The sequence below is a fragment of the Oncorhynchus tshawytscha genome, linkage group LG28 (assembly GCF_018296145.1).
Source record: "Oncorhynchus tshawytscha isolate Ot180627B linkage group LG28, Otsh_v2.0, whole genome shotgun sequence".
Lineage (NCBI taxonomy): Eukaryota > Metazoa > Chordata > Actinopteri > Salmoniformes > Salmonidae > Oncorhynchus > Oncorhynchus tshawytscha.
This window is the reverse complement of record NC_056456.1, coordinates 41207654-41235015: the sequence shown is the minus strand read 5'-3', so window position 1 is coordinate 41235015 and position 27362 is coordinate 41207654. Positions and strand designations below refer to the sequence as shown.

Genomic DNA, 27362 nt, shown 5'->3' with positions numbered 1-27362 from the left:
CCACTACTTACCTAACCTACCCTCTCCTATCTAACCTGCCTACCCACTACTTACCTACCCTACCCTCTCCTATCTAACCTGCCTACCCACTACTTACCTAACCTACCCTCTCCTATCTAACCTGCCTACCCACTACTTACCTAACCTACCCTCTCCTATCTAACCTGCCTACCCACTACTTACCTACCCTACCCTCTCCTATCTAACGTGCCTACCCACTACTTACCTAACCTACCCTCTCCTATCTAACCTACCCTCTCCTACCTAACCTGCCTACCCACTACTTACCTAACCTACCCTCTCCTATCTAACCTGCCTCCCCACTACTTACCTACCCTACCCTCTCCTATCTAACCTGCCTACCCACTACTTACCTACCCTACCCTCTCCTATCTAACCTGCCTACCCACCACTTACCTAACCTACCCTCTCCTATCTAACCTGCCTACCCACTACTTACCTAACCTACCCTCTCCTATCTACCCTACCCTCTCCTACCTAACCTGCCTACCCACTACTTACCTAACCTACCCTCTCCTACCTAACCTGCCTTCCCACTACTAATCTAACCTACCCTCTCCTATCTAACCTTCCTACCCACTACTAATCTAACCTGCCTACCCACTACTTACCTAACCTACTATCTCCTATCTAACCTGCCTACCCACTACTTAGTCTTCTACCCTCTCTATCTAACCTGCCTACCCACTACTAATCTAACCTACCCTCTCCTATCTAACCTGCCTACCCACTACTAATATAACCTACCCTCTCCTACCTAACCTGCCTACCCACTACTTACCTAACCTACCCTCTCCTATCTAACCTGCCTACCCACTACTTACCTAACTTAGCACCGCCTGGTGCGCTAACCAAAATACAGGGGGTGGTTCGCCCAGGTCTTACCTAGTGTGTCTAGACAGTAAATACTACGGGTATATGTATGCCCGCAGGCCTCTTGTCTAAGCAAGGACATAAACATACCTCCGCAAGACCACTACAAAATACTGAAAAATAAAATAAAAACTCTGAGAAACAACTAACTCAGGACATTAAAGAAGCTCTCCCTGTCTGAGCAACAAACTAACACAGAACATAACAATCATCTCTCTCTCTCTCTCTCTCTCTCTCTCACACTAATAAACTGGTATATACAGTAAGAAGCAGTCCTCGCGACTATAGTATGCATTGGTTGAAGCTCAATGCTAAATTCAAATCTTCTTACCATCATATCTCAGCGAATGTAGCACCAAGGTCGATTAAAATTCACAAATCAACTGGATTGGTTATACACAACATACTCCCTGCCTCCTCATGAGCCGTCCGGCCCTCACCAGGAACCACTAGACTAAACAGTAGAGTAGAGGACTGTAGAAGACTAAACAGTAGAGTAGAGGACTGTAAAGAAGACTAAACAGTAGAGTAGAGGACTGTAAAGAAGACTAAACAGTAGAGTAGAGGACTGTAGAAGACTAAACAGTAGAGGACTGTAGAAGACTAAACAGTAGAGTAGAGGACTGTAAAGAAGACTAAACAGTAGAGTAGAGGACTGTAGAAGACTAAACAGTAGAGTAGAGGACTGTAGAAGACTAAACAGTAGAGGACTGTAGAAGACTAAACAGTAGAGTAGAGGACTGTAGAAGACTAAACAGTAGAGGACTGTAGAAGACTAAATAGGAGAGGGTAGGGTAGGTAAGTAGTGGGGAGGCAGGTTAGATAGGAGAGGGTAGGTTAGGTAAGTAGTGGGGAAGCAGGTTAGATAGGAGAGGGTAGGTTAGGTAAGTGGTGGGTAGGCAGGTTAGATAGGAGAGGGTAGGGTAGGTAAGTAGTGGGTAGGCAGGTTAGATAGGAGAGGGTAGGTTAGGTAAGTGGTGGGTAGGCAGGTTAGATAGGAGAGGGTAGGTTAGGTAAGTAGTGGGTAGGCAGGTTAGATAGGAGAGGGTAGGGTAGGTAAGTAGTGGGTAGGCAGGTTAGATAGGAGAGGGTAGGGTAGGTAAGTAGTGGGTAGGCAGGTTAGATAGGAGAGGGTAGGTTAGGTAAGTGGTGGGTAGGCAGGTTAGATAGGAGAGGGTAGGTTAGGTAAGTGGTGGGTAGGCAGGTTAGATAGGAGGGGTAGGTTAGGTAGTGGTGGGTAGGCAGGTTAGATAGGAGAGGGGGTTAGGTAAGTGGTGGGTAGGCAGGTTAGATAGGAGGGGGGGCAGGTTAGATAGGAGAGGGGGCAGGTTAGATAGGAGAGGGGGCAGGTTAGATAGGAGAGGGGGCAGGTTAGATAGGAGAGGGTTAGATAGGAGAGGGGGAGCAGGTTAGATAGGAGAGGGGGGCAGGTTAGATAGGAGAGGGGGCTTTGACATTTACTTTCTTTGCTTTGGTTCCGGGGGCTCACTTTCTTTGCTTTGGTTCCGTTCAGGCCCTCTTCCCAAAATTACCGTGTGGGGCCGGACAGGCTATGTGCACTCTGCCCACAAATTGAGGTGGAAATTGAGCTGCTTTCCTATCCTCCTCCCATATTAGAGACACATATTTCCCTCAGATTACACAGATCCTCAAAGAATTAGAAAACAAATCATATTTTGATAAACTCCCATATCTATTGGGTGAAATACCACAGTGTGTCATCACAGCAGCAAGATTTGTGACCTGTTGCCACGAGAAAAGGGCAACCAGTGAAGAACAAACACCATTGTAAATACAACCCATATTTATGTTTATTTATTTTCCCTTTTGTACTTTAACTATTTGCACATAATATGACATTTGAAATGTCTATTCTTTTTGAACTTTTGTGAGTGTAATATTTACTGTGAATTTTTGTATATTTCACTTTCGTTTATTATCGAATTCACTTGCTTTGTCAATGTTAACACATGTATGCCATGCCAATAAAGCCCTTATTAAATTAAATTGAATTGTGAGAGGGATTGAAATTGAACTGAAAATTGAGAGAGAGGGATTGAAATTGAATTGAAGAGAGCATATTCCGAGGCTACATTATCAGGTAAGTAATAAACAATCAGTTTAACCAATCAGTTAACTATGTAGTATATAAGCATCCTATAGGCTACTATCCAACGCACTACCCCCCATTGCGAGCGCACAGCCATGCATAAACTATATAGATAGCCTGTTTGGGTAAGAGACAATGTATGCTTGATCCGAAATGTGGTCGGAGGCGTCCAATGGATGGTTTGACGCAAAGCGGAGCCTCTAGAGGCAAGCAGAGGAGGGCTCCATTTAGCTCCGCATTGACATGATTAGTTGACGGTAGGTGAGGGCGGGAGGTCCTGTATAAACGCAAACTCACTTCCTTGACATCTTCCTTCACAACACTAATGTGCTGCTCGACAAAGAACAGGTATGCCTGCCCTGACTTCTGCAGAGGCCGTACCACTAAATGCTGGATGGCCAATGCAGAAATCAGATCGATCATGTAGCACCTTTCAGCCGCGATCATGTAGAGTAAACATCCCAGCACAGAATGAAACTATTAAAAAAAAACTCTCCCTTACCATGAAGCCATCGGTGTCCAGGCGGAGGGGGTTTGGGCCGGTATGTTCTCAGTTCCCGTTCCCAGTAAATCCTCCGTTCAGTCGGTAATATCAAGCACGCAGCGCAGCTAGTAAGAGATGACAGGTATTTGATCACTGCAGCCGCAGCACGCGCTCAACGTGCACCCTCCTGCGCACGAGGGGAGACTGTACCTCCAGCTCGACCAGAGATATCTTTACCTTCAGACCTGAGACAGCGGGACAGACAGGAGACAGACAGAGACAACTTCTGAGATCCCACAGCGAGTCTGTCCATGGGTTTCCCATACTGGAGAATCAACCTATTCAGATCTTTACGGTAGCCTACAGTTCCCCATTTGTTGCTGCATAAATGTAAATACGGTATTTTAGGGCAGCGGTGTTGTGGAGACTTAGAAGACAAAACTCTGACTAGTCCGTTGGGCTGATGTGAATCCGCATATTACTGTATTCAGCCGCAGAGCCGAGCGGTCGGTAGATGGAGATATGGAGTCTTACCGTCCAAATGCATTGTATGCAGCGGAAATACACTCGTATCCCCAGTGAATTCGTACCTAAAACATTCTTCATTCAGTCTGCTGCAAAGAACTTGATTTCCTCCTTAACTAGATTTCACGGAGGGGGAAAATTGTACTTTCTTTATGAAACACAGTTTTCCATCAAATCAAATCAAATCAAATGTATTTATATAGCCCTTCGTACATCAGCTGATATCTCAAAGTGCTGTACAGAAACCCAGCCTAAAACCCCAAACAGCAAGCAATGCAGGTGTAGAAGCACGGTGGCTAGGAAAAACTCCCTAGAAAGGCCAAAACCTAGGAAGAAACCTAGAGAGGAACCAGGCTATGTGGGGTGGCCAGTCCTCTTCTGGCTGTGCCGGGTGGAGATTATAACAGAACATGGCTGTTCATAAATGACCAGCATGGTCGAATAATAATAAGGCAGAACAGTTGAAACTGGAGCAGCAGCACAGTCAGGTGGAAGTTGAAACTGGAGCAGCAGCATGGCCAGGTGGACTGGGGACAGCAAGGAGTCATCATGTCAGGTAGTCCTGGGGCATGGTCCTAGGGCTCAGGTCAGTTGAAACTGGAACAGCAGCATGGCCAGGTGGACTGGGGACAGCAAGGAGTCATCATGTCAGGTAGTCCTGGAGCTCAGGTCCTAGGGCTCAGGTCCTCCGAGAGAGAGAAAGAAAGAGAGAAGGAGAGAATTAGAGAACGCACACTTAGATTCACACAGGACACCGAATAGGACAGGAGAGGTACTCCAGATATAACAAACTGACCCCAGCCCCCCCACATAAACTACTGCAGCATAAATACTGGAGGCTGAGACAGGAGGGGTCAGGAGACACTGTGGCCCCATCCGAGGTCACCCCGGACAGGGCCAAACAGGAAGGATATATAACCCCACCCACTTTGCCAAAGCACAGCCCCCACACCACTAGAGGATATCTTCAACCACCAACTTACCATCCTGAGACAAGGCTGAGTATAGCCCACAAAGATCTCCGCCACGGCACAACCCAAGGGGGGCGCCAACCCAGACAGGATGACCACAACAGTGAATCAACCCACTCAGGTGACGCACCCCCTCCAGGGACGGCATGAGAGAGCCCCAGTAAGCCAGTGACCCAGCCCCTGTAATAGGGTTAGAGGCAGAGAATCCCAGTGGAAAGAGGGGAACCGGCCAGGCAGAGACAGCAAGGGCGGTTCGTTGCTCCAGAGCCTTTCCGTTCACCTTCACACTCCTGGGCCAGACTACACTCAATCATATGACCCACTGAAGAGATGAGTCTTCAGTAAAGACTTAAAGGTTGAGACCGAGTTTGCGTCTCTGACATGGGTAGGCAGACCGTTCCATAAAAATGGAGCTCTATAGGAGAAAGCCCTGCCTCCAGCTGTTTGCTTAGAAATTCTAGGGACAATTAGGAGGCCTGCGTCTTGTGACCGTAGCGTACGTGTAGGTATGTACGGCAGGACCAAATCAGAGAGATAGGTAGGAGCAAGCCCATGTAATGCTTTGTAGGTTAGCAGTAAAACCTTGAAATCAGCCCTTGCTGAAATCATCACCATGCTAAAGTGGCTAACGCCTAGAAATGCTAGTCCCGAATGTTTAATATAGCGTTTAGCCAATCAGGTTGCAGCAGTCTGTTTCCTGTATTATTAGTTTAGCAACAAAACAAATACAACTTTTCAAATTGTACAGAAAAATAAATATACAGTACCAGTCAAACGTTTGGACACCTACTCATTCAAGGGTTTTTCTTTATTTTTACTATTTTCTAGAATAATAGTGAAGACATCAAAACTATGAAATAGCACATATGGAATCATGTAGAAACAAAAAAGTGTTAAATAAATCTAAATATATTTGATATTTGAGATACTTCAAAGTAACCACCCTATGCTTTGATGACATCTTTGCACACTCTTGACATTCTCTCAACCAGCTTCATGAGGTAGTCACGTGGAATGCATTTCAAATAACAAGTCTGCCTTGTTAAAAGTTCATTTGTGGAATTTATTTCCTTAATGCGTCTTTGCCAAGGAAATTGAAACTCTTGACCCACTCTTACTTCAGTCCCGTCGATGTTAATGGGGGTCTGTTCGGCCCTTCTTTTCCTGTAGTCCACGATCAGCTCCTTTGTCTTGCTCACATTGAGGGAGAGGTTGTTGTCCTGGCACCACACTGCCAGGTCTCTGACCTCCTCCCTATAGGCTCTCATCGTTGTCGGTGATCAGGCCTACCCCTCTTGTGTCATCAGCAAACTTAATGATGGTGTTGGAGTCATGCCTGGCCATGCAGTCGTGGGTGAACAGGGAGTACAGGAGGGGACTGAGCACACACCCCCTAAGAGTCCCCAGTGTTGAGGATCAGCGTGGCAGATGTGTTGTTACCTACCCTTACCACCTGGATGGCGGCCCGTCAGGAAGTCCAGGATCCAGTTGCAAAGGGGGGTGTTTAGTCCCAGGGTCCTTAGCTTAGTGATGAGCTTTGAGGGTACTATGGTGTTGAACTCTGAGCTGTAGTCAATGAACAGCATTCTCACATAAGTGTTCCTTTTGTCCAGGTGGGAAAAGGGCTTTGTGGAGTGCAATAGTGATTGCGTCATCTGTGGATCTGTTGGGGCGGTATGCGAATTGGAGTGGGTCTAGGGTTTCTGGCGTGATGGTGTTGATGTGAGCCATGACCAGCCTCTGAAAGCACTTCATGGCTACCGCCTTGAGTGCTACGGGTAACAGGACAATGACCCAACACATCTTCAGGCTGTGTAAAGGATATTTGACCAAGAAGAAGAGTGATGGAGTGCTGCATCAGATGACTCCTGACCTAACCTCCACAATCACCCAACCTCAACCCAATTGATATTGTTTGGGATGAGTTGGACCGCAGAGTGAAGGAAAAGCAGCCAACAAGTACTCAGCATATGTGGGAACTCCTTCAAGACTGTTGGAAAAGCATTCCAGGTGAAGCTGGTCGAGAGAATGCCAAGAGTTTACAAAACTGTAATCAAGTCAAAGGGTGGCTAATTTGAGGGATCTCAAATATATTTTGATTTGTTTAACACTTTTTTGAAGACGTTATTCCATATGTGTCATTTCATAGTTTTGATGTCTTCACTAATATTCTACAATGTAGAAAATAAGTAGCTGTCCAAACTTTCGACTGGTACTGTAGTACAGTAGCTACATCAGAAAAACTACAGTGGCTTTGGATAGTAATTCAGACCCCTTCACCTTTTCCACATTTTCTTACGTTACAGCCTTATTCTAAAATGGATTATTTAAAAAAAATGTCCTCAGTAATCTATGCACATTACCCCATAATGACATCACAATACCCCATAATGACATCACAATACCCCATAATGACATCACAATACCCCATAATGACATCACAATACCCCATAATGACAAAGCAAAAACAGGTTTTTAGACATTTTTGAAAATGTATTAAAAATAAAAAACAGATATACCTTATTTACACAAGTATTCAGAGACCCTTTGCTATGACACTTGAAATTGAGCTCAGGGTGTTTCCATTTGGTTTGGTATTTTAGTAGGATCCTGTTGCATAAGCAGCAGCTACTCTTCCTGGGGTTCCACACAGAACATGAAACATAATACAGAATTACATAATACAGAACATCATTAGACAAGAACAGCTCAAGGACAGAACTACATTTATTTTTAAAAAGGCACATGTAGCCTACACATCAATACATACACACAAACTATCTGGGTCCAATAGGGGAGAGGGGTTGTGCCGTGAGGTGTTGCTTTATCTGTTTTTTGAAACCAGGTTTGCTGTTTATTTGAGCAATATGAGATGGAAGGAAGTCCCATGCAATAACGGCTCTATATAATACAGTATGTTTTCTTGAATTTGCTCTGCATTTGGGGACTATGAAAAGACCCCTGATTGACTGAGAAACACGATTCTCTGGTGAGATGGAACCAAGATTGAACTCTTTGGCCTGAATGTCAAGCGTCAAGTCTGGAGGAAACCTGGCACCATCCCTATGGTGAAGCATGGTGGTGGAAGCATCAAGCTGTGGGGATGTTATTCAGCGGCAGGGACAGGCAGACTAGTCAGGATCGAGGGAAAGATGAACGGAGAGAAAAGTACAGAGAGCTCCTTGATGTAAACCTGCTCCAGAACATTCAGGACCTCAGACTGGGGCGAAGTTTCACCTTCTCTCTGATATTCTCTCTATAATAAAGTAGCTACAGCAGTGGAGAGGAGAACATACTTGATGACACTCTTTGAGCAAATGGTTGCTGAACAGGCAGTTAACCCACTGTTCCCCTGAACAGGCAGTTAACCCACTGTTCCCCTGAACAGGCAGTTAACCCACTGTTCCCCTGAACAGGCAGTTAGCCCACTGTCCCCCAGCTGACAAGGTACAAATCTGTTGTTCTGCCCCTGAACGAGGCAGTTAACCCACTGTTCCCCTGAACAGGCAGTTAACCCACTGTTCCCCTGAACAGGCAGTTAGCCCACTGTCCCCCAGCTGACAAGGTACAAATCTGTTGTTCTGCCCCTGAACGAGGCAGTTAACCCACTGTTCCTAGGCCGTCATTGAAAATAAGAATGTGTTCTTAACTGACTTGCCAAGTTAAATAAAGGTAAAATAAATAAAAAAAAATATATATATGGCACCGCTAAATGTTCTATATAGAACCTGTATATATGAAGCAGGCGATATAACCCCTTTTTTGGTTGTATACTGTATATAACTTTTATTTCTGATAGTTTATTGTAACGTTAGAGAGAGACAGTAGACATTATACTATACACTGCAGTATGCTAACTGCAGTATGCTAACTGCAGTATGCTAACTGCAGTATGCTAACTGCAGTATGCTAACAGTCAATAACATTTATCTGTATCTCCCCCCTCACTCCGTCACCATAGTAACTATGACCTGCTCCGTCTGGACTGTCTCACCTCTGGCTCCAGACCTGCTGAACACAAAGCTCTAGAGTGAGTGTGTGTGTGTGTGTGTGTGTGTGTGTGTGTGTTAGTCCTAGTAGAGCCAGACACAGGGTGGTGACAGCAGCAGCCCAGCTCTCAGACCAGATGGTCCAGACAGGAGAGCACTTTACCACTCAACAGTGCTAGGTTAAACCGTACAGAACACACACACACACACACACACACACACACACACACACACACACACACACCTCATCCCTGCCTTCTCTGCCCCTGTCTAACTCTCTGTCCTCTCTGTCTGTCTAATTTTCTCTGACTTTCTTCCTCTCCTTCATCTCATCTCCCATCCCGCCCTCTGTCTCCCAGCTGGTGGTGTCTGTCTGTGACAGCATGAAGGATGTCAGGTGCTGTGTCTCAGGTGCTGTGTCTCAGGTGCTGTGTCTCAGGTGCTGTGTCTCAGGTGCTGTGTCTCAGGTGCTGTGTCTCAGGTGCTGTGTCTCAGGTGCTGTGTCTCAGATGCTGTGTCTCAGGTGCTGTGTCTTAGGTGCTGTGTCTCAGGTGCTGTGTCTCAGGTGCTGTGTCTCAGGTGCTGTGTCTCAGGTGCTGTGTCTTAGGTGCTGTGTCTCAGGTGCTGTGTCTCAGGTGCTGTGTCTCAGGTGCTGTGTCTCAGGTGCTGTGTCTCAGGTGCTGTGTCTCAGGTGCTGTGTCTCAGGTGCTGTGTCTTAGGTGCTGTGTCTCAGGTGCTGTGTCTCAGGTGCTGTGTCTCAGGTGCTGTGTCTCAGGTGCTGTGTCTCAGGTGCTGTGTCTCAGGTGCTGTGCTCCCTTCGGCAGAGGAGAGAAGAAGAGGGATGAATAAAACATCCCTCGCTTCTCTCCTTTCTCCTCTCCTTCTCTCCTTTCTCTTCCCTGCTATTCTCATCTCTCCTCTCCTCTTTCCTCTTCTCTCCTTTCTTCTCTCCTCTCCCCTTCCCTCTCCTCTTTCCTCTCCTCTCCTTTCCCCTCTCATTTCCTTTCTCCTCTCCTCTTCTCTTTCCTCTTCTTTTCAACAAGGTGCCTTTTAGCAAACTCCAAGCGGCCTGTCTCGGAGCTCTACGGACAATTCCTTCGACCTCATGGCTTGGCTTTAACTCTGACATGCATTGTCAACTGTGGGACCTTATATAGACAGGTGTGTGCCTTTCAATATCATGTCCAATCAATTGAATTTACCACAGATGGACTCCAATCAAGTTGTAGATACATCTCAAGGATGAACAAGTAGTTTATGTAGTAGTTTATGTAGTAGTTTATGTGTCGGGGGGCTAGGTTCAGTCTGTTATATCTGGAGTATTTCTCCTGTCTTATCCAGTGTTCTGTGTGAATTTAAGTATGCTCTCTCTAATTCTCTCATTTTCTCTTTCTTTCTTTCTCTCTCTCTCTGAGGACCTGAGCCCTAGGACCATGCGTCAGGACTACCTGGCATGATGACTCCTTGCTGTCCCCAGTCCACCTGGTCATGCTGCTGCTCCAGTTTCAACTGTTCTGCCTGTGGCTATGGAAATGTATGTAGTTCTGTCCTTGACTGACAACGTTTAGTGCAACTATCCGTGAGACAACTTGAGGGAAGACCTATGATTGGAGGACCAATGGCTTTGGTAGGGAGTGGCTTTGAAAGATGTATCTTTGACTGAAAGATTCTGTCTAACAGTAGTTCATGTCTTCATCTGTTTATAATGTATGCGCTGCTTGGTTCTAGAAGTTATTTACGACAAAAAGTTCATCTAATAGGGAAAAACCAACCTACACCAAAGTGCTGATCTTTTTTGCTTGTACATAATTGCACATTGTAATTTTCCATTTAGAAATAATAATATTGATAATGTACAATATTTACACCGGACCTGCTACCTGTCCCAGACCTGCTACCTGTCCCAGACCTTCTACCTGTCCCAGACCTGCTACCTGTCCCAGACCTGCTACCTGTCCCAGACCTGCTGTTTTCAACTCTCTAGAGACAGCAGGAGCGGTAGAGATACTCTGAATGATCGGCTATGAAAAGCCAACTGACATTTACTCCTGAGGTGCTGACTTGCTGCATCCTCGACAACTACTGTGATTATTATCATTTGACCATGCTGGTCATTTATGAACATTTGAACATCTTGGCCATGTTCTGTTATAATCTCTACCTGGCACAGCCAGAAGAGGACTGGCCACCCCTCAGAGCCTGGTTCCTCTCTAGGTTTCTTCCAACGTTCTGGCCTTTCTAGGGAGTTTTTCCTAGCCACCGTGCTTCTACACCTGCATCTCTAGGTTTCTTCCAACGTTCTGGCCTTTCTAGGGAGTTTTTCCTAGCCACTTCTACACCTGCATCTCTAGGTTTCTTCCAACGTTCTGGCCTTTCTAGGGAGTTTTTCCGTTTGCTTGCCGTTTGAGGTTTTAGGCTGGGTTTCTGTACAGCACTTTGTGACCTAGCAGGACAAATTCAGACTTAGTGTAAGGGACCAGGAGAGAGCTTAGGGCAGGTAGGGTACCGGCCGGTGCTGATGGTGGACGATAACACCCAGCAACAGTCAAAAAATAACTATTTGAAAGTTAAATGCTTAAAACCAGCAAATCAAATTGTTGTGGACAGACTAGGTGGAGACAACCGAGCACTGAAGGTGATCCTTGGTAAAGATTGCCTCTCCCCCACCTTTGGAAGATCTGTCTTGCTGAAAAAAGTTATAACCAGAAAGGTTACCATCAGTATTCAAAATATTCTTTCTTAACCACGTCTTAGTAATGACCAACACATCTGGATTGGAGCTGTGAACCCACACTTTCAATTTGAGGTAATAAGCTTCTAGTGTTAACGTGCAGAAATTACAGGCTTTTACGAGAGCAGAAATCAGTGAAACAGGTATCAAGAGGACAAGTCATGTCATTATGGGGTATTGTGATGTCATTATGGGGTATTGTGATGTCATTATGGGGTATTGTGATGTCATTATGGGGTATTGTGTGTAGATTGCTGAGAAAAAAATAATATTGAATCCATTTTAGAATAAGGTAACAAAATGTGGAAAAAGTCAAGGGGTCTGAATACTTTCTGAAGGCACTGTAGGTAAGGGTAAAGTGGGATCCTAAAGAAAATTGACTTCCTAAATCTTTATCAGATTATTACCAATCCCACAAATTTTGACTCCAAACACCCAGAAAAGGCTGCTCTCCTTGATGTTATCCTCACAAATAATCCTGACAGGTATCAGTCTGGTGTTTTCTGTAATGACCTTAGTGATCACTGTTTTACAGCCTGTGTTCGTAATGGCTACTCAGTGAAACGACCTGTCCTGATTTGTCATAGACGCTTGCTAAAAAACTTTAATGAGCAAGTCTTCCTTCATGAACTAACCTCTGTAAAATGGTATAGAATCAGTTTGATCACCTCTTTTGAAGACGCTTGGACCTTATTTTTTAATATTTTCAGTGGTATTGTGAACAAACACACCCTCATAAAGAAAATGAGAATTAAAAACAAGTTCAGCCCCTTCAACACTGATCTTGAAGAGTTACTCCACCTCAAGAATTGCATTTGGCGACAGGCTCGGCACACGCATACTCAGGCTGACTGGCTCTCGCAAATGAGAAATAAGTCCGAGGTGCTAAATGAGCTCCATAAACTTGAAATATCTGGGTCAGATGGTTTAGACCCTTTCTTCTTTAAGGATTATTGCCCCTATCATCGCCAAGCCTATCGCTGACCTTTTTAACCTCTCCTTTCTGACCTTTTAGTCTCTCCTTTCTGGAGAGGTTCCCATTGCTTGGAAGGCAGCCACAGTTAATCCTTTATTTAAAGGGAAAGATCAAGCTGATCCTAACTGTTATAGGCCCATTTCTATTTTGTCCTGTTTATCAAAAGTGTTGGAAAAACTTGTCAATAATCAACTGACTGGCTTTCTTGATGTCTATAGTATTCTCTCGGGTATGCAATCTGGTATCCACTCAGGTTATGGATGTGTCACTGCAACGTTAAAGGTCCTCAATGATGTCACCATTGCCCTTGATTCTAAGCAATATTGAGCTGCTATTTTTATTGACTTGGCCAAAGCATTTGATACGGTAGACCATTCCATTCCTGTGGGCCGGCTAAGGAGTATTTGTGTCTGAGGTTTGCGAACTACCTCTCTCAGAAAAAGTCAGAAAATCTGTTGTCACTGTCACCAAGGGAGTACCCCAAGGCTAGATCTTAGGCCCCACGCTCTTCTCAATTTACATCAACAACATAGCTCAGGCAGGAGGAAGCTCTCTCAACCATTTATATGCAGATGATACAGTCTTATTCTCAGCTGGCCCCACCCCGGATTTTGTGTTAAATGCTCTACAACACTGCTTTCTTGGTGTCCAACAAGATTTCTCTACCCTTAACCTTGTTCTGAACACCTCCAAAACAAAGGTCATGTGGTTTAGTAAAAAGAATGCCCCTCTCCCCACAGGTGTGATTACTACCTCTGAGGGTTAAGAGCTTGAGGTAGTCACCTCATACAAGTACTTGGGAGTATGGCTAGACGGTACACTGTCCTTCTCCCAGCACATATCAAAGCTGCAGGCTAAAGTTAAATCTAGACTTGGTTTCCTCTATCGTAATCGCTCCTCTTTCACCCCAGATGCCAAACTAACCCTGATTCAGAATATTGTCTGAGCATAACAGAACTGATATTGCAAGCGAAATCCCGAAAAATATTCCAAATTAGCTCCATAATATCGACATAAACATGGCAAACGTTGTTTATAATCAATCCTCAAGGTTTTTTCAAATATCTATTCGATAATATATTAACTGGGACAGATGGCTTCTTAGTAGGAAAGAGAGAAACAATGGCCGCATTTGTCTCTTACGCACAAAACACTCTAAGAGACTCCAGCTGTCCACTGACGCAATGTTGACGTTCAGGCTCATTTTTCAAAATAAAAGCCTGAAAGTATGTATTGTGACACTAGACACATTAGGGAAGCCATAGAAAAAGGAATCTGGTTGATATCTCATTCACTGCTCAATAGGGATGCATAGGAACGCAGAGCTTTCTAAATAAGAGTCCCTTCTGGATTGGATTTTTCTCAGGCTTTCGCCTGCAATATCAATTCTGTTATACTCACAGACAATATTTTTACAGTTTTGGAAACTTTAGAGTGTTTTCTATCCTAAGCTGTCAATTATATGCATATTCTAGCATCTGGTCCTGACAAAATAGCCCGTTTACTTTGGGAACGTTATTTTTCCAAAAATGAAAATACTGCCCCCTAGATTCAATAGGTTAATGTAATTAGAAGGTTAATGTTAATGTAATTAGAAGGATAATGTTAAAGTAATTAGAAGGTTAATGTTAATGCAATTAGAAGGTTAATGTTAATGTTAAAGTAAGTAGAAGGTTAATGTTAATGTTAAAGTAAGTAGAAGATTTAAGTAGAAGATTCATGTAATTAGAAGGTTAATGTTAATGTTAAAGTAAGTAGAAGGTTAATGTTAATGCAATTAGAAGGTTAATGTTAATGTTAAAGTAAGTAGAAGGTTAATGTTAAAGTAATTAGAAGGTTAAAGTAATTAAAGGTTAATGTTAATGCAATTAGAAGGTTAATGTTAATGTTAAAGTAATTAGAAGATTCATGTAATTAGAAGGTTAATGTTAATGTTAAAGTAAGTAGAAGGTTAATGTTAATGTTAAAGTAATTAGAAGCTTCATGTTAATGTAATAAGAAGGTTAATGTTAATGTAATTAGAAGGTTAATGTTAATGTTAAAGTCATTAGAATGTTAGTCATTAGAAGCTTCATGTTAATGTGATTAGAAGGTTAATGTTAAAGTAATTAGAAGGTTAATGGTAATGTAATTAGAAGGTTAATGTTGAAGTAATTAGAAGCTTCATGTTAATGTAATTAGAAGTTTAATGTTAATGTAATTAGAAGGTTCATGTTAAAGTAATTAGAAGGTTAATGGTATTAGAATGTTAATGTTAAAGTAATTAGAAGGTTAATGTTAAAGTAATTAGAAGGTTAATGTTAAAGTAATTAGAAGGTTAATGTTAATGTTAAAGTAATTAGAAGGTTAATGTTAAAGTAATTAGAAGGTTAATGTTAAAGTAATTAGAAGGTTAATATTAATGTTAAAGTAATTAAAAGGTTCATGTTATTACAAGGTTAATGTTAAAGTAATTAGAAGGTTAATGGTATTAGAATGTTAATGTTAAAGTAATTAGAAGGTTTATGTTAATGTAATTAGAAGGTTAAAGCAATTAGAAGATTAATGTTAATGCAATTAGGTTAATGTTAATGTTAAAGTAAGTAGAAGGTTCATGTAATTAGAAGGTTAATGTTAAAGTACTTAGAAGGTTAATGTTAATGTCATGAGAAGGTTAATGTCATTAGACGGCTAATGTCAATGTAATTAGAAGGTTAATGTTAAAGTAATTAGAAGGTTAATGTTAATGTAATTATAAGGTTAATGTTAATGTTAAAGTAATTAGAAGCTTCATGTTAATGTAATAAGAAGGTTAATGTTAATGTAATTAGAAGGTTAATGTTAATGTTAAAGTCATTAGAATGTTAATGTTAAAGTCATTAGAAGGTTAATGTTAAAGTAATTAGAAGCTTCATGTTAATGTAATTAGAAGGTTAATGTTAAAGTAATTAGAAGGTTCATGTTATTAGAAGGTTAATGTTAATGTAATTAGAAGGTTAATGTTAATATTAATGTAATTAGAAGGTTAATGTTAAAGTAATTAGAAGCTTCATGTTAATGTAATTAGAAGGTTAATGTTAAAGTAATTAGAAAGTTAATGTAATTAGAAGGTTCATGTTAAAGTAATTAGAAGGCTAATGTTAAAGTAATTAGAAGGCTAATGTTAAAGTAATTATAAGGTTAATGTTAATATAATTATAAGGTTAATGTTAAAGTAATTAGAAGCTTCATGTTAATGTAATTAGAAGGTTAATGTTAATGTTAAAGTCATTAGAATGTTAATGTTAAAGTCATTAGAAGGTTAATGTTAAAGTAATTAGAAGCTTCATGTTAATGTAATTAGAAGGTTAATGTTAATGTAATTAGAAGGTTAATGTTAATATTAATGTAATTAGAAGCTTCATGTTAATGTAATTAGAAGGTTAATGTTAAAGTATTAATGTAATTAGAAGGTTCATGTTAAAGTAATTAGAAGGCTAATGTTAAAGTAATTAGAAGGCTAATGTTAAAGTAATTAGAAGGTTAATATTGAAGGTTAATGTTAATGTAGTTAGAAGCTTCATGTTATTGTAATTAGAAGGTTAATGTTATTGTAATTAGAAGGTTAATGTTAATATTAATGTCATTAGAAGGTTCATGTCAAAGTAATTAGAAGGTTAATGTTAATGTAATTAGAAGGTTAATGTTAAAGTAATTAGAAAGTTAATGTAATTAGAAGGTTCATGTTAACGTAATTAGAAGGTTAATGTTAACGTAATTTGAAGGTTCATGTTATTAATGTAATTAGAAGGTTAATGTTAATGTAATTAGAAGGTTAATGTTAATGTAATTAGAAGGTTCATGTTAAAGTAATTAGAAGGTTAGTGCTGCCACTTCTCTCTATTAACCCTTTATCTCTGTTCCTGTGTCTGATTTATGTTGAGTGATGCAGACACACACACAGAAAGGGAGCAGTGGGATAATGAGTGGGGATAATCAAGGTAAAATCACTAAACATAGTGACCTTCTACAGTGGCTGGCAGCTAGCTAAGTTCATTTCAATTAAGCTATGACTGTTTTAGGAGTATCTTATATCCTGCCACTCTCTTTCTCTTCTCCTCTCTCAGAGCCTTATACAGACCGAGGGGAGCTGAAGTCTTTATGCCACAAGTTCTAAGGGACTGGAAGTGTAACTATGTATTTACAGACAGTCTCTCTCTCTCTCTCTCTCCCTCTCTCCCTCTCCCTGTGTGTGTGTGTGTGTGTGTGTAACTATGTATTTACAGACAGTGCTTCTCTCTAATTGAAGTCAATGACACAAAGCTGTGGAGCTCAAAACTGATCGTATCCATGGAAACAGAGTTCTGATGATCGTGTCTGTAGGAGAGACCAGAGTGGAACATCATAATTACACAGCCATTTGTAGAATACTCATTCTCTCTCCTTCCCCTCCTCCTCTTCTCTCCTTGACCTCCTCCTCCTCTCTCCTTCCCCCCTCTCTCCTTCCCCTAATCCCCCTCTCTCCTTACCCTCCTCTTCCTCTCTCCTTGACCTCCTCCTCCTCTCTCCTTCCCCCCTCTCTCTTCCCCTCATCCCCCTCTCTCCTTCCCCTCTTCCTCTCTCCTTGACCTCCTCCTCCTCTCTCCTTCCCCTCCTCCTCCTCTCTCCTTCCCCCTCTCTGCTTCCCCTCATCCTCCTCTCTGCTTCCTTTCCTCCCCCTCTCTGCTTCCTTTCCTCCTCCTCTCTGCTTCCTTTCCTCCTCCTCTCTCCTTCCCCTCCTCCTCCTCTCTGCTTCCTTTCCTCCTCCTCTCTCCTTCCCCTCCTCCTCCTCTCTCCTTCCCCTCCTCCTCTTCTCTCCTCCTCTCTCCTTCCCCCCCTCTCTGCTTCCTTTCCTCCTCCTCTCTCCTTCCCCTCCTCCTCCTCTCTCCTTCCACTCCTCCTCTCTCCTTCCCCTCCTCCTCTTCTCTCCTCCTCTCCTCCTCTCTCCTTCCCCTCCCACTTGAACGGGAGCAGAGTAGAGGCTAACTAGCATCCCTCCAAACCTGAACAGGAGCAGAGTAGAGGCTAGCTAGCGTCACTCCCGACTTGAACAGGAGCAGAGTAGAGGCTAACTAGCGTCACTCCCGACCTGAACAGGAGCAGAGTAGAGGCTAGCTAGCATCACTCCAGACCTGACCAGCCCTATGGAGCAGAATAGAGGCTAGCTAGCATCACTCCATACCTGACCAGCCCTATGGAGCAGAATAGAGGCTAGCTAGCATCACTCCAGACCTGACCAGCCCTATGGAGCAGAATAGAGGGTGGCTAGCATCACTCCAGACCTGACCAGCCCTATGGAGCAGAATAGAGGCTAGCCTCTACTCTGCTCCTATTCAGGTCTGGAGTGGCTCATGCACTACTTTGCCTGCGTCACAAATGGCACCATATTCCCTATTAGTGCACTACTTTAGACCATAGCTCAATGGCCCTGGAAAAAGGTAGTGCAGTATAGGGATTAGGGTGCCTTTTGGGAGGCAGACCTGAGCCGGAAGAGATCTGGCTGCTGTCTGTGGGGCTGCATGGTGAGAGGGCGGTGTGAAAATGCTTAGCGGTACCTTCGTAGCATCCGATTGGTGTCGCTCTGGGACCTGGCAGAAGTGGTTTCACTTGCTCTGGGCCATGGCTTTCTGACGGACATTTGGTAACGATACTTCAAGGGGGACGTGTCTGTGTTCACAAGGTCCCTGGTTCAGTATAGGAACAGCAGCTATAATGTTACGGAAGTACTCTCAGTATTGGATCAGTCGTACGTGGTGTGATCATGGTTCCTGACTTCTAATAACGTTTCTCCTAAATGGAGGGTTCTATTTATTAGTGGCATGTGTGTAACCATTGGAAGAGTGCAATGGAGATTCCCTTCCCCGTGTGACTCCTATGTTGTAACTTGTGAGGTTACTAATCCTCTTATTGAGTGTTGCTGGACTGACTGTGGTATTGGTACTGGTACTCAAGGGGTCCAGTTGTCCTACCGATTTATTCTGAAATGTTATCCTACAAGAATATATGATTAGAGCATTTTACTAGTTGTCTTGTAGTGACTACTACACATGGCAAGGAATGACTATTGTTGCCATTTGTTTTGGAGGTGTACAAGTCACACCTCAGTACTATCTTAGATGTTTTAGGTGTTCTAAGATAATCCCCATCTAGGGGCCTGTTCTGCTCTTCACTGTTCTCAAAGGGGAGTTTACAACTAGATTTGATTTATGCTCTGACGGCCTCGTACGGTGTTGTCCGTAGTCTCGACCCCCCCACCGGCCTAGATAAGGCTCATCATGGGTCTGGGCTACTATTCCCCCTTTGTGTCTCGGGACCCCCCCCCACCAGTGGGTGGTGCTGGTATCCGAGGCGCAAATGACAGTTTCGGACCCTATGTCCGAGTTGTCAGTGGCCGCGTTATTATGAGAGTGGCTGTAACCTTTCAACCAAATCTCCCGGTGTCTGTGCTTCAACACGCTCAGTGGCTGTCGAGGTCTGACTGTCACCACCGCGTCCGCGTGTGGCAACCTCTTCAGTATCTGCAAACTGAGACGAGGATATCGGTCTGTGATATCGCAAAGTGTTTCACCAGTGGGAGTCGACGGGTCAGTTGCTGGACTGACGCCATTAGTGTCATTGTAAGGGTTGACAGTCCCCCACAAAGCGGAAGGTGTGTCATCGGAAGCAGAGTATACTCTGTGCATCAATGTCTTTCTTGCTGAGATGGCCGCAGTGCTTGCGGAAGTGTCCGAAGGGTAAGAGAAGTTCATCTCAACTACCGTATTGCATGACTGCAAGGAGGAGGGAAGTTGCTCATTCACAGAGACAGCTGGCTCAAATCATGAAAAGAATGGTCAATCAGATTGGCTGATGAAATGTGTCGGGATATCGTAATATCTCCTTGGATCGGATTCTGCCCCAAGAGGTTTCTAAACGTCTTTTTCCCAAGGGGTGTTTTCGACATATGACTGCGTTGCAGCTAGCGTAAGAGGGAGACAGTGTGGTCAGTGGAGAAGGCACTGTGGCCTGTGATCATACCTGGTTGGTTTTCCAATCTATCATTCCATCAAGTCTGCTCCATGTACAGGGGTACAGTTTCGAGGCTGGTAACATACACAGGGTGAATGAGCGATACGTCCTTGAAGTGTAGTTTCAGAATCACTCTCAATGTGAGAGGTGAGGTAGTCTGAGTGACCTCTCGAAGTGTGGTGTCGCATCGTTCCACTTTTAACCAATGTTAAATTTTAAATCGGCCAAATCGGTGTCGAAATATACTGATTTCAAATTGCAAGTGCGTTATTGTTATTAAAACTTGAAATTGGCCCTAATTAATCGGCCATTCCGATTAATCGGTCGATCTCTAGTTAGAACCCGTAGCGTTCGGGTAGCCACCCAAGGCGTCCTCTCTGCCAGCTAGGAACGTCTCAGTATCGTTTGGACGACCTGGAACGGGGTCAAAGGTGGGGAAATTCCGTGTCAAGCGGGCGGAGAGGGTTGGCTTCATCCTGTGGGGGAAATTGGGGGCGAAAGGCCAAAAGGAGAAGCCGAGCTTTGGCTTTGTTGGCCAAGAGGCGCCATATTACTCAGTGCCGAATGGCCGAGAGGAGAAGACTGAGGGACACATGATGGAGGCAATGTCTGAAACCTATCGTCTTTACTCCTGTGAGTACAGGGCTCCGGTTGCTTGGATTGGTAGTCACGCTGTAGAGTGACTTAGACTTCCTCCAGATGGTACCTAAGGGTGGTATTCTGCTGCATTGCATAGTCCACTTGAGCACTTAGAGTACTGATTTTGGACATGTGAGTGTCGCACTTGCTCCTTTCGGTCTCAAACGTATCTGTCATGGTTTGCAGATAGAGGTCTTGAGTACAGAGCGAGAGATTCAGTGATGAGATTTCCTCCGCTTGCTTAGAAATCAATATTTCCATCTTCATCACCTGAGTTCTCTCATCATTCATTTGGTCAGTGACTTCAATGAGTTCTGCTGATTTGTCATCCAACTTTATCATTGTGTTCATTAACTGATCGTCTTTGGTCTGCAGCGTTTTGAGTAACCATGTTACTTTGAGTAACGTTTAACAAAACTGCCTGCATGTTATCAAATTGCTCGCTCCTGTTTGTAGATAACTCGACAGATTTATCTAGTTTGGACTGGACTACATCGTATTTAGTTTTGGCTAAATCGAGTGGTACCTGGAGACAACGATTTTGTTGTTTGTGCTCGTTCATCGTCATAAGTAATTCCTATCTCCAACTTTTAGATTCCTCGCACGGGGCTCCAAATATGTTGTGTCTTTGGCTATGCTGGATTAAGTGATAAGACATGCTATTCTATAAAATCCTTTCTCCGTAATTAATATTACCTGATTGAGCTAATCATGTAAATGTAATTAAATAGAACGTCGGGGCACCACAAAATAATATTTATAGAGCTGTTATCTTCCGAATAAACTCTTAAAGACCTAGTAATAGTTTACAGTCAATATTAATCGTCACCTTATTTCAGTCTCATCTGAAAGTTGTAAATTCTTGGTTATCTTCACGAACCCTGGCTAACAAGTTGAATCAGCAACACAAAATTGGGTTTATTTATTTACTAAATACCTAACTAATCACACAGAATTACATATACACAGAATGAATCATACCTTGATTACAAATTATGTCATAAAGGAAAACGTCCCTAGCAGACGGAACAGTAATGACGGCTGGTTACACAAAGGAAAGTGGGTTGGGTTTGAGTGAAAGAGCAGGAAGACTGAGGAACAAAGGGGAGAAGCTGTGCTATGGTAAATACAGTCTCTTATGCATTCTAAATTACCGCCCATTTGGAAAAGGAAAATGCAATAAATATTTACTCTGAGCTGCGCTTCAATAGGTTGGTGGTAGGTGGATGGCCGTGCTGCCCAACAGAGTCCTTTGAAGAGTGTCTCTGGTGGTGAACGGGAAACGTTGTAATGTCTTCGTTGGGTGGTAGACGGAATACTCTGGCTGTCCTTTCCTAGCCCATGTTTACAGCTGCTGTTGCTAACTCAATGGCTAGGTTGTCTCACTTCTTTAGTGAATAAGAGTTCAAAGTTCATACCATTCACAATCAAAGCTCCCGCTGAGGTTGGCTTTGTTCTGTAGTTAACATGTTAGTCCTTTTTAATGTATGGACCATCGTCCTCACATTCTCGGAACAGGAGGTTACATTGTCGTCAAAGCTTCATATAGGAAGGGAGAGGAGGGCGTGTTTCATTGGTTATAAATAAATGTCTCTTCACAGGGCCACTGAGTCGGGCCTAATTCACTCATGAAAACCCAATTCTCCAATTTTAGAAGCTAAAATCACATTTCATCCCATCCCAAATAATTTCATATTCAAACATTTAAATTGCACAACAATTCCATGTGAATCTGATAACTATAATGTGTAGACTTTCCACTGTACAGTTTATGTCATCCTATCATTGATGAGAATGTCTCAGGTGACAACCGAACTGACATCATATTCATTAAGTATCAACGCATATTTTCAACTCGTTGGATTAATTTCCCCCCACCTTCTGATGTTCACAGAATCTCTATGTTAACCAGGGTATTTTCAATAGTCACATCAGTAGGGTAGAGAGAGAGGGGGAGAGGCATTTATGACTGCCATAAACCTACCCCCAGGCCAGCGTCATGACAGGGGTATGGAGAGAGAGAGAGAGAGAGAGAAGAGGGGTATGGGGAGAGAGAGAGTAGAGGGCGAGCGAGAGGAGAGGGGTAGGGAGAGAGCGAGAGGAGAGGGGTAGGGAGAGAGAGAGGTAGGGAGAGAGGAGAGGGGTAGGGAGAGGGGAGGGGTAGGGAGAGAGAGAGGAGAGGGGTAGGGAGAAAGAGAGAGGAGAGGGGTAGGGAGAGAGAGAGGTGTCCATATTGTATGACTGTAGTTTGACATTTGGGAATGGGTTATTATTTTCAGTTGTTACTCATGAAACAGATGAGCTGTCATCCTTACTGTGTGTGCGCGCGTGCATGGTGTGTGTGTGTGTACCACGAGCATCCAGTGTGGGAGCAGTCTCGGCTATCACACGCTGTATAACAAGGTACAACGATGCTTCATCACAATCACTGTGACATCTTAGATTAGCCTTTTATCAAAACATGTACGTAGGTGGGCATGTGTGTGTGTGTATAGACAGCTGGGGGAAACTGTTTGACATGAGCAAATAGTCTGAGTAGAGAAGGAGTGGAGGAAGAGGGATAAGGGGGCAGAGTAGCATCCATTACCCCAGTACGAAGCTGAGAGAGGAGGAAGAGGGAGGAGGGGACTGAGTAGCATCCATTACCTCTGAATTGTGGAGCCTAACTCCAGGGGCTGAGGATTTCTCTAGAATAGTGGCCAATTTGTTGATGTAAATATTGAAGAGTGGAGGACTCAGATTGCAACTCTGGTGAAGGCCCCGCCCCTGTTTAAAGAACTCTGTTCTTTTCTTGCCAAGTTGATAAAGCAAGAGTACATTTTGGTATTATTTTAGAACTCATAGCATTTATAATACTACAGAAAACCTTCCCCAGGTTACTGTTCACACTAATGTCTCTGTAATTGTTAGGGTCAAATTTGTCTCCATTCTTAAAGATTGGGGTTATGAGTCCTTCTAATAGTTTTAATAGAGTCGATTGAGATTTTGCGCTCGTGAGTTTGCTTTAAAAAATATTTTATTTTATTTTGAGGGCCTGAAGTTTCTAATAGAGCTCCTGGTCAGTAATTGGGGCGGCAGGGTAGCCTAGTGGTTAGAGCGTTGGACTAGTAACCGGAAGGTTGCAAGTTCAAACCCCCGAGCTGACAAGGTACAAATCTGTCGTTCTGCCCCTGAACAGGCAGTTAACTCCTAGGCCGTCATTGAAAATAAGAATTTGTTCTTAACTGACTTGCCTGGTTAAATAAAGGTAAAAAAAAATAATTGGGGAGTCCAATGGATTTTGATTGTCCTTTTATAGCTCTTTCTGCACCATTCCACTTCTCATGAATTTGCCGTTCTGCGTTCGTGTCATTTTGTGTTTTAAAATGGGTTGTGTTTAAAAGTGGGTTGTCAATATGTCACCATTTTGTATCGCTAATTCCTCGTTTAGATTATTTTTTCTCCAATATTGCCAGAAGTTGTTTGTGTTTATGGACTTCTCAATTAGTGCCAGCTGCTTGCTGTTGTACTGTGCTTTTTTATACATTTATAGAGTTTTAAAGGCTCACAGTAATGAAGGTGTAATTCACCATTATTTGGGTCTCTGTGGTAGAATACGTTTTTTAAAATAATTTTACAATCTGCATCAAACCAGTTGTCATCTGTGGTCTTTTTTGTAAAAAAATAAAAAATCCATTTCAGTTGTGCTTATTTTGCTGTTTGCCTGAATATATAGTTGATGTTTTGTACTGCTAGATTGATGCCTTCTTCACTGTGAGTGAATGTGGTATCCAGAAAGTTATCTAAGAAACTCTGGATATTTGGGTTACAGGTTGATTTCTGGTATTCTTCTGTGCTGTTTTGGACCCATCTGTATGAATGTCTGATGTTGTACAGCTTACTGAACTGTGAATGTCTGATGTTGTACAGCTGACTGGGCTGTGAATGTCTGGTGTTGTACAGCTGACTGGACTGTGCATGTCTGATGTTGTACAGCTGACTGGGCTCTGATGTTGTACAGCTGACTGGGCTGTGAATGTCTGATGTTGTACAGCTGACTGTTGTGTTGTACAGCTGACTGGGCTGTGAATGTCTGATGTTGTACAGCTGACTGGGCTGTGAATGTCTGATGTTGTTTGGACTGTGAATGTCTGATGTTGTATGTCTGTTGTCTTTTGAGCTGAATGTCTGATGTTGTACAGCTGACTGGACTGTGAATGTCTGATGATGTACAGCTGACTGGGCTGTGAGTCTGGGTGTTAGCTGACTGGGCTGTGATGTTGTACAGTGAATGAGCTGACTGGGCTGTGAATGTCTGATGTTGTAAGCTGACTGGGCTGTCTGGTTGTTTCCATGTCTGTTCTTTTGAGGAACAACATCTGTCTGTGATCATATTCTGAGCTGAGAGAGAAAGGGTCAATGTCTGTGATCATATTCTGAGGGGGGGATATACAGCACAAAGGAACACATTTTTCTGTCAGTGCAAGTTATTTTTTCAGTTATAACTAAATATGATATTTTAGTTTGGATTTGTATCAGTCCTCCAGAGTCTCTGCCTCTACTGACAGAGCTGTGTTTCTGTGATGGACAATGCACAATGACCTCTCTGTAGCCTGTGGGAGAGTGACGGCACAATGACCTCTGTAGCCTGTGGGACAGTGATGGCAGAATGACCTCACTGTAGCCTGTGGGACAGTGATGGCAGAATGACCTCACTGTAGCCTGTTGGACAGTGACGGCACAATGACCTCTCTGTAGCCTGTGGGACAGTGACGGCACAATGACCTCTCTGTAGCCTGTGGGACAGTGACGGCACAATGACCTCTGTAGCCTTTGGGACAGTGACGGCACAATGACCTCTCTGTAGCCTGTGGGACAGTGACGGCACAATGACCTCTCTGTAGCCTGTGGGACAATGACGGCACAATGACCTCTCTGTAGCCTGTGGGACAGTGAGTGACAACGTCAGCTTTACACCATGTCTCCTGCAGAATGATGACCTCTCTGTAGCCTGTGGGACAGTGAGTGACAACGTCAGCTTTACACCATGTCTCCTGCAGAATGATGACGTCAACATCTTTAAGATGTGTGTTAAACTCTTCAGTCTAGAGGTTGGTGAGTTTAGGCCCTGAATGTTCCACATGCTAACTAATAGGTTGGTGAGTTTAGGCCCTGAATGTTCCACATGCTAACTGATAGGTTGGTGAGTTTAGGCCCTGAATGTTCCACATGCTAACTGATAGGTTGGTGAGTTTAGGCCCTGAATGTTCCACATGCCAACTGATAGGTTGGTGAGTTTAGGCCCTGCTAACTGATGGTTCCCTGAATGTTCATGCTAACTGATAGGTTGGTGAGTTTAGGCCCTGAATGTTCCACATGCTAACCCTGATAGGTTGGTGAGTTTAGGCCCTGAATGTTCCACATGCTAACTGATAGGTTGATGAGTTTAGGCCCTGAATGTTCCACATGCTGACTGATAGGTTGATGAGTTTAGGCCCTGAATGTTCCACATGCTGACTGATAGGTTGATGAGTTTAGGCCCTGAATGTTCCACATGCTGACTGATAGGTTGATGAGTTTAGGCCCTGAATGTTCCACATGCTGACTGATAGGTTGATGAGTTTAGTTGCTGACTGAGTTGATGAGTTTAGGCCCTGAATGTTCCACATGCTGACTGATAGGTTGGTGAGTTTAGGCCCTGAATGTTCCACGTGCTAACTGATAGGTTGATGAGTTTAGGCCCTGAATGTTCCACATGCTGACTGATAGTGATTTCATGTTGCAGAAAGAAAGAATAGCAGTCAGAAATACAGTAACTAATAACTAATAAGTAGAGAGATAAACAGGATAACAGCTAACAACAACATCTGTTATATACACTACCGTTCAAAAGTTTGGGGTCACTTTGAAAGAAAAGCACATTTTTTGTCCATTTAAAATAACATCAAATTGATCAGAAATACAGTGTAGACATCGTTAATGTTGTAAATGACTGTTGTAGCTGGAAACGGCATATTTTTTATGGGAATATCTACATAGGCGTACAGAGGCCCATTATCAGCAACCATCACTCCTGTGTTCCATTGGCATGTTGTGTTAGCTAATCCAAGTTTATAATTTTAAAAGGCTAATTGATGTTTACAAAACCCTTTTGCAATTTTGTCAGCACAGCCGAATACTGCTGTTCTGGTTAAAGAAGCAATACAACTGTCATTCTTTACACTAGTTGAGTATCTGGAGCATCAGCATTTGAGGGTTCGATTACAGGCTCAAAATGGCCAGAAACAAAGACCTTTCTTCTGAAACTCGTCAGTCTATTCTTGTTCTGAGAAATGAGGCTATTCCATGCGAGAAATGGCCAAGAAACTGAGGATCTCGTACAACGTTGTGTACTACTCCCTTCACAGAACAGCACAAACGGGCTCTAACCAGAATAGAAAGAGGAGTGGGAGGCCCCGGTGCACAACTGAGCAAGAGGACAAGTACATTAGTGTTTAGTTTGAGAAACAGATGCCTCACAAGTCCTCAACTGGCAGCTTCATTAAATAGTACCCGTAAAACACCAGCCTCAATGCCAACAGTGAAGAGGCGACTCCGGGATACTCACTCAGTTTTGTGTTGGATGGTATTTCCAGGTTTCTTTTGCAGGTTTTGGTTTGTCTTACAAAGCCCTACTGCCTCTTCTCTGGCTCTCTCGATCAGGACAGAATGCTACGGTAGGTTTAGCATTAGAGTGCTCTCTCGATCAGGACAGAATGCTACGGTAGGTTTAGCATTAGAGTGCTCTCTCGATGAGGACAGAATGCTACGGTGGGCTATATCCTGCCTGGTTAGCCCTGTCCGGGGGTATCGTCGGACTGGGTCACAGTGTCCCTCAACCCCCCCCCCTGTCTCAGACTCCAGTACCTATGCTGCAATATGTGCCGGGTGGTTAGGGTCAGTCTGTCCTATCTGGTGTAATTCTCCCGTCTTATCTGGTGTCCCGTGTGAACATAAGTATTCTCTCTCTCTCTCCTCTTTCTCTTATCTCTCATTGGCATGCTGACTACAGAAATGCCC

General features: G+C 43.3%; 1 pseudogene; it reads right to left on the bottom strand.

Annotated features, from left to right (window-relative positions):
* LOC121841210 overlaps window positions 1–4097 on the bottom strand; it is a 60609-nt pseudogene extending 56512 nt beyond the window's left edge.
* Between the last annotated feature and the right edge of the window lie 23265 nt (window positions 4098–27362).